Source organism: Scyliorhinus canicula, chromosome 2, assembly GCF_902713615.1.
Source record: "Scyliorhinus canicula chromosome 2, sScyCan1.1, whole genome shotgun sequence".
NCBI classification, from domain to species: Eukaryota; Metazoa; Chordata; class Chondrichthyes; order Carcharhiniformes; family Scyliorhinidae; genus Scyliorhinus; species Scyliorhinus canicula.
The window spans coordinates 144,527,113-144,544,935 of NC_052147.1; the positions used below are offsets into that span (position 1 = coordinate 144,527,113).

At 47.2% G+C, this 17,823-nt stretch overlaps 1 protein-coding gene across 2 annotated transcripts in view; it reads left to right on the plus strand.

The window, feature by feature from the left end:
• Window positions 1-509: 509 nt before the first annotated feature.
• LOC119962409 (protein FAM237A-like) overlaps window positions 510-17,823 on the plus strand; it is a 42,829-nt gene continuing 25,515 nt past the window's right edge. The window contains exons 1-2 of one of the 2 annotated variants that reach the window (XM_038790367.1): window positions 510-573; window positions 10,561-10,754. The gene's annotated coding sequence lies outside the window, so the exon portion shown is untranslated. The remainder of the gene's footprint in view (window positions 574-10,560; window positions 10,755-17,823) is intronic. The other variant, XM_038790368.1, reaches the window with a different exon arrangement.

Sequence of the window (17,823 nt, forward strand, 5' to 3'; positions counted from 1 at the left end):
TTGCGGCGAGAACCCCGTGGAGCCTCGTTAAGTGCACCAATTAACATTAAATAGCATTGCCGGCCTCGCTGGGCTGAGCACCGGGAAGCTCACGACAGTTCCCGCTCGCTACCACACTTCGAAATCTTTCCGGAGAATTGCGCCATTTGTGTCTGAAAACATGCCTGTGAAACACGTTGAGATGTGTTACAGTAAAGATACTATATGAATGCAAAGTGTTCTTGTTGGGGCCTAAAAATTACATCCTCATTTGCCTGATTAAAAATATTGGCCGCAATTTAGCGCCCGCATTAGTCATGGGCGCAATTCCCATAATGGCCACTAAATCACGCAAGGTGAAGATAACACAATTCTCGGTGGTGAGATTTTGGTTTGCAATCTCCCCAGCCTTCCACCAATGATGCAATAGAGTTCACGCCCAGGAAGGGCTCGAGCCTGATTTGCATGCATTACCATATCATTAGCGGGCATTATGACGCATCGTCTGCTCTCGCTGAATCGTCCCATCAGGCCGGTGCAGCGTGGTAAGAAGAGGGTAGCTTTCAGGGGTCTGTGATTGGCCTCACGGGGTCTGTAAGTACTCTCACAGGGATCGGTAAGTACTCTCACAGGGCTCTGTAAGTACTTTCACAGGGGTCTGTAAGTACTCTCACAGGGGTCTGTAAGTACTCTCATAGGGATCTGTAAGTACTTTCACAGGGTCTGTAAGTACTCTCACAGGGGTCTGTAAGTACTCTCAAAGGGATCTGTAAGTACTCTCACAGGGGTCTGTAAGTACTCTCACAGGGATCTGTAAGTACTTTCACAGGGATCTGTAAGTACTCTCACAGGGATCTGTAAGTACTTTCACAGGGTCTGTAAGTACTTTCATAGGGATCTGTAAGTACTTTCACAGGGGTCTGTAAGTACTCTCACGGGGGTCTGTAAGTACTCTCACAGGGGTCTGTAAGTACTGTCATAGGGGTCTGTAAGTACTCTCACAGGGGTCTGTAAGTACTCTCACGGGGGTCTGTAAGTACTCTCACAGGGGACTGTAAGTACTCTCACAGGGGTCTGTAAGTACTGTCATAGGGGTCTGTAAGTACTCTCACAGGGGTCTGTAAGTACTCTCACAGGGGTCTGTAAGTGCTTTCACGGGGTCTGTAAGTGCTCTCACAGGGATCTGTAAGTATTTTCACAGGGGTCTGTAAGTACTCTCACAGGGGTCTGTAAGTGCTTTCACAGGGGTCTGTAAGTACTCTCACAGGGATCTGTAAGTATCTCACAGGGGTCTGTAAGTACTCTCACAGGGGTCTGTAAGTACTTTCACAGGGATCTGTAAGTACTCTCACAGGGGTCTGTAAGTACTCTCATAGGGATCTGTAAGTACTTTCACAGGGGTCTGTAAGTACTCTCACAGGGGTCTGTAAGTACTCTCACAGGGGTCTGTAAGTACTTTCACAGGGGTCTGTAAGTACTCTCACAGGGGTCTGTAAGTACTCTCATAGGGATCTGTAAGTACTTTCACAGGGTCTGTAAGTACTCTCACAGGAGTCTGTAAGTACTCTCACAGGGATCTGTAAGTACTTTCACAGGGTCTGTAAGTACTTTCATAGGGATCTGTAAGTACTTTCACAGGGGTCTGTAAGTACTCTCACGGGGGTCTGTAAGTACTCTCACAGGGGTCTGTAAGTACTGTCATAGGGGTCTGTAAGTACTCTCACAGGGGTCTGTAAGTACTCTCACGGGGGTCTGTAAGTACTCTCACAGGGGACTGTAAGTACTCTCACAGGGGTCTGTAAGTACTGTCATAGGGGTCTGTAAGTACTCTCACAGGGATCTGTAAGTACTCTCACAGGGGTCTGTAAGTGCTTTCACAGGGGTCTGTAAGTACTCTCACAGGGATCTGTAAGTACTTTCACAGGGGTCTGTAAGTATCTCACAGGGATCTGTAAGTACTCTCACAGGGGTCTGTAAGTACTTTCACAGGGGTCTGTAAGTACTCTCATAGGGATCTGTAAGTACTTTCACAGGGGTCTGTAAGTACTCTCACAGGGGTCTGTAAGTACTTTCACAGGGGTCTGTAAGTACTCTCATAGGGATCTGTAAGTACTTTCACAGGGTCTGTAAGTATCTCACAGGGGTCTGTAAGTACTTTCATAGGGATCTGTAAGTACTCTCACAGGGGTCTGTAAGTACTCTCATAGGGATCTGTAAGTACTTTCACAAGGGTCTGTAAGTACTTTCACAGGGGGCTGTAAGTATCTCACAGGGATCTGTAAGTACTTTCACAGGGGTCTGTAAGTACTTTCACAAGGGTCTGTAAGTATCTCACAGGGATCTGTAAGTACTTTCACAGGGGTCTGTAAGTATCTCACAGGGGTCTGTAAGTACTCTCATAGGGATCTGTAAGTACTTTCACAGGGGTCTGTAAGTACTTTCACAGGGGTCTGTAAGTACTTTCACAGGGGTCTGTAAGTACTTTCACAGGGGTCTGTAAGTACTTTCACAAGGGTCTGTAAGTACTTTCACAGGGGTCTGTAAGTACTCTCATAGGGATCTGTAAGTACTCTCACAGGGGTCTGTAAGTACTTTCACAGGGGTCTGTAAGTATCTCACAGGGGTCTGTAAGTACTCTCATAGGGATCTGTAAGTACTTTCACAGGGGTCTGTAAGTACTTTCACAGGGGTCTGTAAGTACTTTCACAGGAGTCTGTAAGTACTCTCACAGGGATCTGTAAGTACTTTCACAGGGGTCTGTAAGTACTTTCACAGGAGTCTGTAAGTACTTTCACAGGGTCTGTAAGTACTTTCACAGGAGTCTGTAAGTACTTTCACAGGGGTCTGTAAGTACTTTCACAGGAGTCTGTAAGTACTTTCACAGGGGTCTGTAAGTACTCTCACAGGGGTCTGTAAGTACTTTCACAGGGGTCTGTAAGTATCTCACAGGGGTCTGTAAGTACTCTCATAGGGATCTGTAAGTACTTTCACAGGGGTCTGTAAGTACTTTCACAGGGGTCTGTAAGTACTTTCACAGGAGTCTGTAAGTACTCTCACAGGGATCTGTAAGTACTTTCACAGGGGTCTGTAAGTACTTTCACAGGAGTCTGTAAGTACTTTCACAGGGTCTGTAAGTACTTTCACAGGAGTCTGTAAGTACTTTCACAGGGGTCTGTAAGTACTTTCACAGGAGTCTGTAAGTACTTTCACAGGGGTCTGTAAGTACTCTCACAGGGATCTGTAAGTACTTTCACAGGGGTCTGTAAGTACTTTCACAGGAGTCTGTAAGTACTTTCACGGGGGTCTGTAAGTACTTTCACAGGAGTCTGTAAGTACTTTCACAGGGGGCTGTTAGTACTTTCACAGGGGGCTGTTAGTACTTTCACAGGGGTCTGTAAGTACTGTCACAGAGATCTGTAAGTACTCTCACAGGGGTCTGTAATTACTCTCACAGGGGTCTGTAAGTACTTTCACAGGGGTCTAAAAGTACTCTCACAGGGGTCTGCAAGTACTCTCACAGAGATCTGTAAGTACTGTCACAGGGGTCTGCAAGTACTCTCACAGTGGTCTGTAAATCTCTTTGCAGGTGGCTGTGAGGTTGGGGAGTGGTGCTGTGGAGGGGGCTGCTGTTACATTGGTTATGGTGCGGAAGGTCGTGAGTGGGGGACCCTTGTTCTGTGTCATACAGCCTGGCCAGCTGGACTGGGTGGATGGATGCCCACATGACAATGCTTGTTGGAGCCCCTTTCTGTGGGATGGGGCTACAGCTGAGGATTTATTAGCCAGTGGTTATTATTATGAAGGGATGCCAGCAATGAGCTCCCTGATGCCGGCTGGTTGAGTTGCCAGGGTGCCTGAGGTAAGCTGAGATTTATGCCTTAGGAGTTAATCCTTTGCATCATCAGCTCCCCACAACATGTCAGCGAAGGCTGAGCCTCAGCTTTTGGTGAGGAAGCTGGCAAATCTACTGCCTCGGAAACAAGGGCCAAGGTGTTCACCTCTCCTCAGGGCCCCCAGCTCCAGCATTAGCGGTCCCATTGGATCCTCCCTCCGCCACTTGCCAATGCCGACCTCACCGTCCAATGTGAATCTCCAGGTGCGACAAGGAAACCCAAGTTCCCCCTGAAAGAGCCTTCAGTGGTCCCTTGTGCATGGGCAGTGGGGCAAGAGATGCCCTCATTCTTGACATGGTTCCAGCAGGTCAAGGATTAGGGAGGATTAATGAGTGACCCTTCTGGACACGGCCCCTACTATGCACCCAGGGGGCTTCCAAGGGCTATAAGCTCAGGGAACTTGTGATAATAATAATAATCACTTATTGTCACAAGTAGGCTTCAATAAAGTTACTGCGAAAAGCCCCTAGTCACCACATTCCGGCGGGTTGTGATGGGGAGTCCCCGAGTGTCAGCTGTCCATTCAATGCAGGAGGGTGATGATGACCTGCAGTGACAAAATGGCTGTGATGCGCCTCAGAGGTACTGCGAATGTCTGACATCTGTCTGGGTGCTGGCAGCTGGCAGACTCTCTAAGGCTTGGGTCATTTCAGAGTGATCATGCATGGAGTCAGCCATCTTTCCTGATGCTGTCTCTGGGGCTGGGGGTTCAGTTAGGTGATTCTCTGTATCGTTACTGAGTCCTGTCAGTGGGAGGGAAACACATGCAGTAAGATGACCTTATCTCATAGGGGGGATGGAGGCAGCCGACTGAATCCTGACATTAGATGTGCCATTGCTGTCTCCAATTAGTGGAGATCGGGCCATCTAAAAGTGGTTAACAAAAGTGAGTTTAAATACATTGTAAGAACAAATGTCAGTGCTCTACATCCCGAAGTGCCTAAAGTCACCTATGTCCACGCTGTACAACTTCAGTTTCTTAACCTTCCTACCCTTCCCGCTAACACATCTGAGGTTGAGGCGGCCTGCTGTCTGCCACGCCCTGCTGCCTGAAATTACCTTGGCGGGTGTCCACCGGAATCCAGGAACTGGAGGCCCCCAACCTACTTGCGGGTGGAACAGGTGTTGTGGCGCCAGCCTCTTCTGTTTGCTGGGCCGGAGTCGCCTCGGTCTCTGGAAGGAGTGAGTCAGATGGACTGGAAATTCCCAGTGTCTCCTGAGCTCCAGCGGGTAAATGGTTGCTCTCCTCTCCTCCACAGCATTCAGCATCCATGTCAGGGCACTCTCCATGAACCTCGGAGCTGATTTCCTTGCTGCCACCATCTTGGCTGAACTGTGCGCAAGTGCTGTGGAGCCGTTTAAATGCAGCGGCCCCCTGATTGAATGGCTCGGATGACCCCAGGACCGCCAATTCTGACAAATTGAGCCATGGGCTGTGTTACTCTTGTTAAAAAAAATTCCCAAGTGTCTAATAATTCTGGTCTGGATTGCGCCGACGGAGCGGACAGGATTCATTTTGGTTTTGCACCAAAAATGATTTAGTCAAATTTTGGGAAGATTCCACCCATTGACGCATATTTTGTTTTCAGTGCTTTGGTAAGCCCCAGTCTCAAACCGTGTCAGAAAACTAAGTCCAGAGTCTTCTTTTCAGGGTATATTTGAGATGCTCATAAAACTGTCAAGCTAAACAAACAAAACTTCAAAATGCACTTCAAAAACGTCATGATCCTATTAAGAGGTCGTAATTGTCAAAATGGCCAAACCTACTGTCCTCTTGACAGCTGTATCAACATCCTTTCTGAGCTGAATCCATTAGTGGGGTTAGAACTCAGCCAAGCATGCATGATGAGCTTGCAGTTCACAAATGTGCCAACAACGTCTCCAGAGCTGAATGCATCAACACATTTGAAGTCATTCACATAACTCATCAATTTGTTCAAGCTTTGAAGCAGTCAAACAGATGTCAGAACTGAAGTTCAATGAAAAGATTAAAGCACAGGGGACAATTGACACAGGGAATCTGAATTTCAATATTTTTCAATGCAGAATAGCATTTTATCTGGTGGATAATGCGTCTGAAGACTTCTCCAGATTCATAATGCGGGTCAATTTACGGGTCACTTCTCTTATAAATACAAAGTCTATTGTCAATCATTGTATTAAAAACATAGATAACTTATCATACATCATTTCTTGATGACATGTGAAATTGTAAACACCTTTTTTAACTTGCGAGTCATACAATTCCTGACTCTGGAAAGGGCTTCCCTAAGAATCACAACATCTGATTTGGTGTGAACTTCATCGGCTTCAAAAACAAGATAATTGCAGGGGTCTGAAATGTCCATCGGCATTATGGGTCCAGCAATGCTGGGTCGGCAGTTTGCAGACTCGCAATTTATACCCTTATTCCAACTTCCCAAATTGTCAGTGATGGGAATAGGGGCAGGAATTGTAGAATTGCCTTTCCGGTCTGACATATTTAAAGTCCACCAGACACACTCTTGCGTCAGGATGGAAAATCTGGCCCTCCCCTCTTTCTCTGCCCTTCAAAACTGATGCCATTAACATCCGCCCCTGTGAAATCCCACCTCAACTCATTTATTCCAACCAAACTGGCCTCCACCTCCAACCTCAACGTGTCTCCTCTGTGACAGTGAATCAGATAATGGCTCCCGTGAAGCACATTAAAGTCACAACATAGATGCACATTGTTAGTGCTTCTCTTGATGTAATTTTGGAAGGGAGTCCAAGAAAACAAGAAATGTCTAAAATCATGCATACATTCTGTGCCTTCAATGTAGAAAACCATCTTAAGAACCACCACAGAGATATAAATCTGACACTGAGCCATAATGGACTCAATGGGCCAAATGGTCTCCTTCAGTGCCAAACAAGGAGATATCAAGACGGTTGACCAAAAGATGTGGTTACAGGGATAGGGGGGCAGGATTTTCCAATCCCGCGACAGAGTATCCACGCCGTCGTAAACGGCGTCGTGTTTTACGATGGCGTTAACGGACCACTCCCTGAACTAATTCTGGCCCCTACAGGAGCGGTTCATGCCGCTCCAGCTCCGATCCCGGCGTGAACTGTGCGCCGCTGGATCCGCGAATGCGCAGTTGCGCCAGCGCCAATGACGGCATGCGCAGTGGCCACCTTCAACGCACCGGCCCCGACGCAACATGGTGCAGGACTACAGGGGCCGGCGCGTAGGAAAAGAGGCCCCCTGCCACAGAGGCCAGCCCGCTGATCGGTGGGCCCCGATCGCAGGCCAGGCTACACGGAGGCCCCCACCCCGGGTTGGACCTCCCCTCCGCCCCCACAGGCCGCCACCCAACCCTTCAACGCCAAGGTCCCGCCGGCTCAGAGCATGTTAGAACAGCGCCGGTGGGAGTCGGCTCTTTTCTTACGGCCATCCAGGCTGGAGAATCGGCAGGCCGGCCACGGGGAGCGGTTCGTAACTGGTGGCGCGCCAACAACGCTGGCACCAATGGTGACGATTCTCCGCTCTGCGGTGTTGGGGCGGCGTGGCCCGTTCACGGGGATTCTCCGGCACGGTCCAGAGCTGAGAGAATCCCACCCAGGGTGAGGGAGTGGGCCGAGGCAGGGTGCTCTTTCAGAGGGTTACTCTAGACTAGATGGGCTGAATGGCCTTCTTTTGTACCATCTGGACTCGATGAAAAGCTTGGTCAAAGAAATGTTTTGTAAGGAAGGTCTTAAAGGAGAGGAGGAGGGATTCAAAGAGGGAATTCCAGGATTCGGACTGAGACAGCTGGAGACATGGCCACCAGTGGTGGGATAGAGGGGAATGGAAGTTTAAAACTGGATGCGTTGGGGGAGATGAGGAAACTGGAAAGGGTGAGCGAGATTGTCCAGGTTAGGCTATGGACAGCAGAGTTTCTGATGAGCTGAAGATTAGGGATGGTGGGAACCTGTCTGGAAAGAATTGGAATAGTGAAATGTGGAGAATCCTCCATGGTAGGAGTGCAAACAGACCCCACCTGATCCCACCTCTATCGCAATGTAAAGGTGGATCATATTTGTTCCCTACTTAATACCATCCACCTCAGTTACCTCACTGATTTTCCTCTCAGGTCCACAGCTTACTTTCAGGAGTGTTTATGGAGTGTTTATATTAGTTGCAAACAATCTGAGCATATGAATAATCATAACATCTTGGAAAAAGGGCCTCACGGTAGCATGGTGGTTAGCATCAATGCTTCACAGCTCCAGGGTCCCAGGTTCGATTCCCGGCTGGGTCACTGTCTGTGTGGAGTCTGCACGTCCTCCCTGTGTGTGCGTGGGTTTCCTCCGGGTGCTCCGGTTTCCTCCCACAGTCCAAAGATGTGCGGGTTAGGTGGATTGGCCATGCTAAATTGCCCGTAGTGTAAGGTTAATGGGGGATTGTTGGGTTACGGGTATACAGGTTACGTGGGTTTAAGTGGGGTGATCATTGCTCGGCACAACATCGAGGGCCGAAGGGCCTGTTCTGTGCTGTACTGTTCTATGTTCTATGTTCTAATTCCTGTGGCGATCAGTACCGAAAACAAACTTAACGGATGACCACAACAGAAGTAACCAATGGATAGGGTTTTACTTCTTAGAACTTTTACTTTAACAATCGAACTAAAATCAACATAAAAAAACATGAATTAACAGAGAAATTTTATTCAGTAGAAATTATAAATGACACAGTAAATAGCGGAAACAACAAAGATAGATCTCACAGATTTACTGACAGACACAGGCAACCACAAGGTCCTTCGCAAAACTCTGGGAGAGTTTTTCTTTCCTCAGTATTTGGTCATTGAGTCACCTCCAACAGCAGCTTTGCTCCATCCTAGTTCCATGGAAAGGGTCTTCAACAAGAGGACACCATTCTGGGAAAACCTTCTTACCTCGGTTTGCACAGCCCTCAGTTTGCAGATGTTTTAGTGGCCACACACACACACACACACACACACACACACACAAACACACACAGATGTCACCACCAGAAATCCCAATTTACCAACCCCTTGTCCAAAAACTGAAGTTCTAGTTTTGCCAGAAAAAAAGGCTTTGAAATGAAAGTTAGTATCGACAACACCTTGCACATGCTCCCACTCAACCCCCCTTTTTGTCTTGCAAACCGCTGATTTCATCACAATAGTTCAGCACAAAGGAGGCCATTTTCGCAGTAACTTCATTGCAGTGTTAATGTAAGCCTACTTGTAACAATAAAGATTATTATTATTATTATTTAGCCCATCCCATACCAGCGCTCCATAAGACCAAGTCAGCTAGTCCGACTCCCCCCACCTTTCCCTGTAGCCTTGCATTCAGATAATAATCCAATTAGCTTTTGAAAACTATGATTCAATCTGCCTCCTCCACACTCTCAGGAAGTGCATTCTAAATGCTGCATGAAAATATCTTTCCTTGTGCAGCCTGTTTCTTTTGCCAGTCACTTTAAATTGTCTTCCAGAGTTCTCCTCCTGGCAGCAATGGGAACAGTTTCCCCGAGCTACTCTGCCCAGACCCTTCATGATTTTGAACAACTCTATCAAATCGCCTCACAACCTTCTCTTCTCGAAGGAAAACAGTCTCCATTTCTCACACCTAGCCCCATAACTGGCGTCCCTCATTCCTGAAACCATTCTTGGGGATCTTTTCTACCCCCTCTCTAAAGCTTCAATTGCCTTCGTAAAGTGTGAGACCCAGAATTAGACACAATACTCTAGTTAAGGCCAAACTAGTGTTTTATAAAGGTTCATCGTACTTTCCTTCCTTCTGTACTCTCTGCCTTTATTTATAAAGCCCAGGATTCCATCCACTTTCAGAACCGCCTTCTCGACCGGCCTAGTCGGCTTCAGTGATTTGTACATATATAAACCCCCTCCTCTCCCAGTGCCCTCTGTTTGGGCACCCTCTTTAGAATTGTACCCTTTATTTTTAATTGCCTCTGCTTGTCCTTCTGACCAAAATGTCTCACTTCAGACTTCTCTGCCTTAGTTTTTTACCAGTGCAAGTGTGCCCATTCCAACAGCACAGTAAGAAGTCTTACAACACCAGGTTAAAGTCCAACAGGTTTGATTCAAACACGAGCTTTCGGAGCGCAGCTCCTTCCTCTGTTGGACTTTAACCTGGTGTTGTAAGATTTCTTACTGTGCTCACCCCAGTCCAACGCCGGCATCTCCACATCATGCATTCCAACAGCAACAACCCTGTGGCATAGTGGTTAGCACTGCTGCCTCAGCGCCAGGGGCCCAGGTTCGATTCCAGCCTTGGGTGACTGTGCGGAGTCTGCACGTTCGCCATGTGTCTGCGTGGGTTTCCTCCTGGAGCTCCGGTTTCCTCCCACTGTCCAAAGATGTGCAGGTTATGTGGATGGGCCATGGTAAATTTCTGCTAAATTGCCCCAGCTCGTAACACCTAGGGGATTCCCCTTGTAATACCACAGAAATACACTGGGAGATTTAAAATGCAAAATCCATAACCCTGAGAGACAGATTGGGAGGACTAAAATTGTTCAGAAAACAAACAGCAAGGCTTGCTTTTAATTCTCAAGTAAAGTAACCGATGTGTCTCTGGATCACTCTTTCGGGTTCCAATGGGCAGAGCTGGGACAGAGGGGAGACTGAGGGCGTGCTGTCATTCAGAGCTGAATTATTCACAGAGATTCTCTCCCGCTCTTTGTCAACAGCCTGACGTATGAAGCAGAGTAAGGCTCGGGGCTTCAAAAGGACAATAAGACAGTCAGTGAGCACTCAGCGGCCGGGGAGCGGCGCACACACACAGACACAGAGGCAGAAACAACACTTGCACCAGAGCCAAAGTGAGACTTCACAGAGAGCCGGGGAGCAGACTCTGCGGCGCAAAGCCCGCGCAAGATTTAAGGCAAGTTTTGCTGGCGGGATGTGATGTGAGGAAGGAAATCCTGATGGTGGAAATAGAGCTGCCAGCTTCTAAAAGTTGGGAATACAAATAGAATTTTAAAAATCACAGACATCATCAGTAAGCGGGGAAGGTAAACTAAGGAAATAAAGTATAAAGTTTAAATATGCAGCGCCACAAGAATACAAACACCAAGATTAGTGGATGTTAATAGAATGTATTTGAACTCGACGGATGGATTTCGTTTCTGCTGAGATATGGGCTTCACCTTCCAATTCAATTTCCATTTCCCTTTTGTCATTTCCTTCCCTCCCCTCTTTCCCCTCTCTCTGCCTCCTTTGCATCCCTCGCCTCTCTCCGTCCCTCTTCCTTTACTCCTCCCTCCCCCTAATCTCTCTGCTTTCCCCCCACCTTCCTTTTCCTGCTTATTCAATCCCTTCTTCCTCTCTCCCTCCCTCCAGCTTTCTCTTACCCTCTATCCCCTGGCCTTTATTTTTCCCTCCCTCCAAGCCCTTATCCCCCCTTCCCACCCTCCTTCCTTCCTCACTCCCTCCCTCCTCACTCTTTCCTTCCCTCCCATTTCCCTCCCGCCTCCAGCCCCTTTCTCTCCCTCCCCTCTTGCTTCCTCCCCTCTCCCCTCTTCCTCTCTCCCTCCCCTTTACTTCCCTCCACTTTCCTCCCTTCCCTCCCTCCTCCCGCTATCCTTCCCTTCTTCCCCTCCTCACTCTTGGTGCTGCAATGTTTCCAATTCAAGTTCAGGAATTCTGAGTTTTGTAAATGTGGGATCCGGAATCCAGAAATATCCCGAATTCTCAGAAACCTCACCAACGTCGAGCGTAGACCAGGCTGGATCAGAGTTTGTGTTCCCATCCACATTGTTAAACTGTCAACAAATTAACCAGGGAAAGAACAAAATATATTGTTGTGCATTTAGGTGTAAAATGTTTGTAAAGTGAAACAAGAGACTGTCGTGGGTGGTAATTGAAATGTGGTTTAATCGAGGGAGGGATGCGCATCATTGGAAAAATCGTGTTAAAGTGCAGGTACTTGAAGTAAAACCTGCAGTTTAAACACAAATAATTGCAGATTATCTGATCAACTATGGCCCCAAGTGTAGGGAGATTGAAATTAACCGCTCTGTATTCATTGTCATTCGCACTGGGAGCATGATTAATCCTGCAATGGAAAAAACAAATGATTAATATGGGGCTGGTTTAGCACAGTGGGCTAAATAGCTGGCTTGTAAAGCAGACCAAGGCCAGCCTCCTGGGTTCAATTCCCATACCAGCCTCCCTGAACAGGCGCCGGGATGTGGGGACTAGGGGCTTTTCACAGTAACTTCATTTGAAGCCTATTTGTGACAATAAGCGATTTCCATTTCCATTAATATTGTGTTGGCTACAGTGAAGGACCAGTGTTTTGTGTGTGTGTGTGTGTGTGTTAGCGGCACCCTGTGACACAGTGGGCTGCTTTATATTAGTCCCTGTGCACTCGAGACACAGTGGGAGCGTTTACTCCGGACTCACTGAAATTGGTCTGTACTGCTTTCTTTGAGGGGTGAGGGGATGGTGGTGGTAGGGTGGGGGGAGACATGTTTCCCGACTTGCCTCCATCCATTCAGGTACAAGTAAGCAACACACACGTGGTCCTGCTTCCTCATCTACCTGGCTGTAGCAGAGCAGTTAGCGAGTTCCGCATTGTTGGTTTTCCCTGGGCTCAGCAGGGGGCGCTGAGCAGCGAAAACTCCCAGCATGTGGTACAGCCAGCCTTCTGTTCTTAAAGGCAGGTCCGTCCGTCTTAAAGAAATGTCGCACAGAATAACAGGAGACTGCTGCTGAATACTATTGCTGCAAATGCAAACAAAGAAAGTGGAACCAGCAACTCGTGGGCCATAGGTGCCGCACTGGATGACATGGTAATGGAGATCAGCATGGTTCCCTGAGGAGCCAGGGGCCCCAAGGGTCATCCTCAGAAGTGACTGGGAGTAAGTGGCCAGTGAGGTCAATGCCTGACGTCTGGATTTGAGGACCTGCAGCTGTGCCAGTGATCAATGTCACAACATAAGCAACGGAGCAGAAGTAGACCGTCCAGTGCCTCGAGACTGCCTCTGGTTCTCGACCCCTGCAGCAAAGGAACAGCCTCTCCCTATCTACTCTGTTCAGACGCCTCATGCTTTTGAACGCCTCCAGCTAATTTCCTTTCCACCTCCTCTTGTCCAAGGAGGACAGCTCCTGCTTCTCCAATCCATCTGGTAATGGCACTCTCTCACCCTTGGGACCATTCTTGTGTATTTTTGTTGCACCCTTTCTAATGCCTTCACACCCTTTGTAAAGTGTATTCAGGATACAATACTTAGATTGAGGTTGATACAGTGATTCATAGAGGTTTAGCATATTGATAAAAGTCAAAGTAATAACAAGTAGAGTTTACAATGTGATGGAGAGTGGGCACTGATGAGCTGAAGGTGGTTGGTCCAAGGACACCACTCGGAAGAACGACTGCAGCGGAGACCTGGATCGGAGAGGATTGATCTCCAACAACCGCATCCATCTCCCTTTGTGCCAGGTAACTTCAACCAGTAGAGAGTTTTACCCTAATTCCAATTCACTTCAATTTGTTTAGGGTGCCCTGATGTCAAGAGCAGTCATTCTCACCTCAACTCATTAATTCAACTCTTTTGTCCATGTTTGGACCAAAGCTGTTGTGAAGACAGGAGCCAAATAGTCCTGGCAGCATCACTGAGCGTCAATGAATAAATTGTTGTTCATTAGCACTGCTGGTTGAATGTCACATGATCTGTAGTGCCATCAGCAGCGTGGGCCTCAGTTCTCCACCTTAGATCGTATGAGCAACATTTCCTAATAAACCTTGCATCGTGTTTGTAAGAATCCAAGTGTGCGGTACCTCCATACCTTTTCTCTTTGCAGCACATCGAGAATATAACAGACACCGTTCCACATCGTAAGGTGGATGCCAGTGTTATGGAACATAGAACAGGCCCTTCGGCCCTCGATGTTGTGCCGAGCTTTGTCCGAAACGAAGATCAAGTTATCCCACTCCCTGTCATTCTGGTGTGCTTCATGTGCCTATCCAATAACCGCTTGAAAGTTCCTAAAGTGTCCGACTCCACTATCACAGCAGGCAGTCCATTCCACACTCTAACCACTCTCTGAGTAAAGAACCTACCTCGGACATCCCTCCTATATCTCCCATCCCAGTGTTGTGGCTGTGCCAGAAAAGCTTGGTTTGCGGTGTGGCAACTTCTGGGGCACAAGTCTTCAAGACCGCTGTCAGCATCCATAGCCTTTGCTGAATCCATTGCCTTTAGCCATTTCATGATGGGATGTGAAGCTAATCAAATTGGCTGAAGTCCCTCATCTGTGATGTCAGGGATCTCAGGAGGAGACCAAGATGAATCATCCATTCAGCATTTCTAGTTGAAGAGGTTGTGAATGCTTCAGCCATGTCTTCTTCACTGATATACTGGCTTCTCCTATCAGTAAGGATAACCTTGGACTCAGAATAACATCGCATTTCCTCACATTATACTCCATCTGCCACCTTGTTGCTCACTCACTGAACTTGTCTGTATCTCTTTGCAGTCTCTTTGTGTTCTCCTCACAGCTTACACGCCTATCTAGTTTTGTATCATCAGCTAACTCGGTTACATTACTCTCCATTAGTGTAAGTCACTAATATAGATTATAAATAGTTGAACCCTAGTACTGATCCTTGTGGTACTTCATTAATTACAGCCTGCCAAATTGAAAATGCCCTGTGCCTCCCTAATCTTTGTTTCCTGACCATTACACAATCTCTGCCAATGCTCATATATCACCCACAACCCCGTGGGCCCTTATCTTGTGTTCCTTACATCTTTTGTGTGAAACCTGATCAAATGGCTTTTTGAAATCCCAATATACTGCTTCTCCTATACCTTCCCAACTAGCTACATCCTCAAAACTTTCTCATAGGTTTGTCAAACACAATTTCCTTTATATAAAACCCTGTTGACTCCATCTGCGCCGTCTGCACATACTATGATTTTCGAAGCACATTGTTTCGACTTTCTTAATAATAGATTCCAGCTTTTTCCAAATGAATGATGTCAGACTAAATGGCTTGTAGCTCTTTGTATTCCCTCTCCCTCCTTTCTTAAATATCTGTGTTACAATTTGCTATTTCCCAATCAGCTGGGAACATTCTTGAATCGAAGGGCTTTGTTAAACATCATAACCGGAGCATATCTATTCACTCTCTAGCTACCTTCTTTTAGGATCCTAGAGTGTTGACCCTCGGCCCTGCAGGATTTGTTGATTTTAGCCCTTGAGTTTCTCTGATACTTTATCTCTGCCAATTTTGTTACTTTCAATTCTTCAATTATGTTAAATGTTTACATTTGTTGCCCTCTATTTCTGGTATGTCTTCTGCTGTGCAAATAGACACAGAAATATGTTTGACGTCCCTGCCATTTCCTCATTCCCCATGATAACGTTTCCTGTCTCTGCCTCCAAGCATCCAACATTTACTTTAGCTACTCAACTTTTTATATGTGGTTGTAAAAACTCTTACATTGTTTTTATACTGCTGGCTGATTGACTCATATTCAACTTTCTCCTTTTGTTTAATCATCCTTTTGATCATTCTTTGCAACATTATATCCTCTTCCTTTAATCTAATATTATCCTTAACTTCCCTAAAAAGCCATGGATGGATATTGCTTGCCGAGTTTTACTTTTTTTAAACGGAACGTTTTTTTGCTAAATATTTTGAATCGTTTATTTATATGTTTTCTATTGTATTTACCATGATACCTTTTATTCTATTTACCCAATCAATGTAACCAGCTCTTCTCTTTTAAGTTTATCTTGTTTGGAACTTGAGGATGCCACTTTCAAACTTAATATGGAATTAATTACATTATGATCACTTTTCTCACTTTTCCTATGAGCTTGTTAGTTATTCCTGCCTTGTTACAGAATACTGGTTCTGAAATTGCTTTATCCACAATGTATTATTCCAAGCTAACAGTGATAAAAGCATTCTACATCTTCTAGACTACCTTCGCCAATTTTGAGTATGTCCAATCGGTATGAAGATTAAACTTCCTCACAATTATTACATTCCTTTTGTTCCCAGTCCCAATTGTTTCTTGTTGAATGTTCTGTCCAACAATATAACCACTGTTAGTGGTCCTATAAACGACTTCCACCAGCATTTTCTGACCGTTGTTATTCATTTAAAAAAATATATATTTAGATTACCCAATTATTTTTTCCAATTAAGGGGCAATTTAGCGTCGCCAATCCACCTACTCTGCACATTTTTCGGTTGTGGGGGCGAAACCCATGCAGACACGGGGAGAATGTGCAAACTCCACACAGACAGTGACCCAGAGCCGGGATCGAACCTGGGACCTCAGCGCCGTGAGGCGGTTGTGCTAACCACTAGGCCACTGTGCTGCCCTTGACCGTTGTTATTCATGACCTCCTTCCATACTGATTCTACTTCCTGATCTCTGAGCCAAGATCCTTTCTCACTGAGGTCCTTATGTAATCCTTTACTATCAGGACAGCTCCTCCTCCTTTTCCATTCTGTCTGTCTTTGTGAAATATTGTGTACCCTGGTATGTTTATTTCCCAACTTTGGTCACCTTGTAAAGACAATTAGGTCTAAACAATTAATCTCTATTTAATTAATCAACTTATTGCGATTCTATACATTCAGATGAAGGTTTAATTTTTTAAATGTCTATTCCCTGCATAGATCTTAATTTGAGGATGCATTATTACCATTAAATTCTCTGGGCAGGATTCTCTGTCGACCAACGCTGAAATTGGGAAAGTCGATTGGGCGGAGAATTGGTCATGATGCCAAACTCCTGACTGGCACCGGGCACATGCCAGAATGCCATGCTCTGGTGCAATAACAGCGGTGTCAATGCATTCTACTTCACAGGTACAGTAGAGCTGTCTGCAGATCATTAGCGGGCCTGACCTGGTCTTCTCTGGGGCCTCCATGATGCTGCGCCTCCGCCGGAGGGAATTACTGATGACAAGTTTCAAGTCTCACTTGTGGTTTCAAAAATCAGGAAACAGGTGCCAGGGATGATGAGGGAGAGAGAGGAGGTCGGACATGCAGAGGCTCGACCATGGGCTGCCAGTCCTGCCACTGGCAGGCTGGCTGGCGGTGGGGTGGGGTGGGGGGGGGGGGGTGTCTGCCAGGCTGGGGGGTGGCAGCGAGGTGTGGCCAGGGATGGGCCATGGGGTCGGGGTGACCCCCATGGGACCATGGTATCCAGGCATGGACCAACATTGCCAAAGCATGCAAGGCAGCCATCTTGCTGTCCACCCACCGTGGCCCATGATTGTGCAGAGTGACACCAGCTGTATGGGTGCTGCCACTCTTCCACACCCACACCCCAACCCCCACCCACCAACTCCACCCACCTCCCTTACCCCCCCCCGCCAGCGGGGCAGCATGCAGCCCACCAATGGCAACGCCCACAGTAGCCCCTACGAGAGGAAATTGGAAAGGGGCCATGAAGCATACCACAGGCAAGGGTAGCACTATGGGTGTCCCGAGCAGCAGGTATGGATGCCAGGGCCAGAGGCCCCCACAGTGCTAAGCACCAATGGTGCCAAGGGTGTGGAGGGCGGAGTGCCACGGGGAACTGGGTGTGGGGATGGAGGGGCTGGGTGGAGGGTGAAATGCAGGGACAGGGCCTGCAGTGCAGGCCGGGGCCATTATGTAGTCCAGTGGACCTGGATGGGCACTGGGGTACACACCCGCTAACATGTCTGACTGTCATCCCCTCCAGACAATGGACCTGGAATGGTGGCCTTCATTCCAGGAGATGAGGCTGTACGTGTTGGAGATGTTTGCAGAGGACCTTGCAGCAACGGAGCCTGTCTCAAAGGAACAGGAGGCAGCCAGCCAAGCAGGAGGTTGAAAAGAGGTGCCACCTCTAGCCCCCATGTGTACTGGCAGCGCCTGTCATTCAAGGACATGGCAGACTGGGCATGTCATTGTTGCTCTATTAATAATGTTGGTGAACCACAAGCCTTCACTT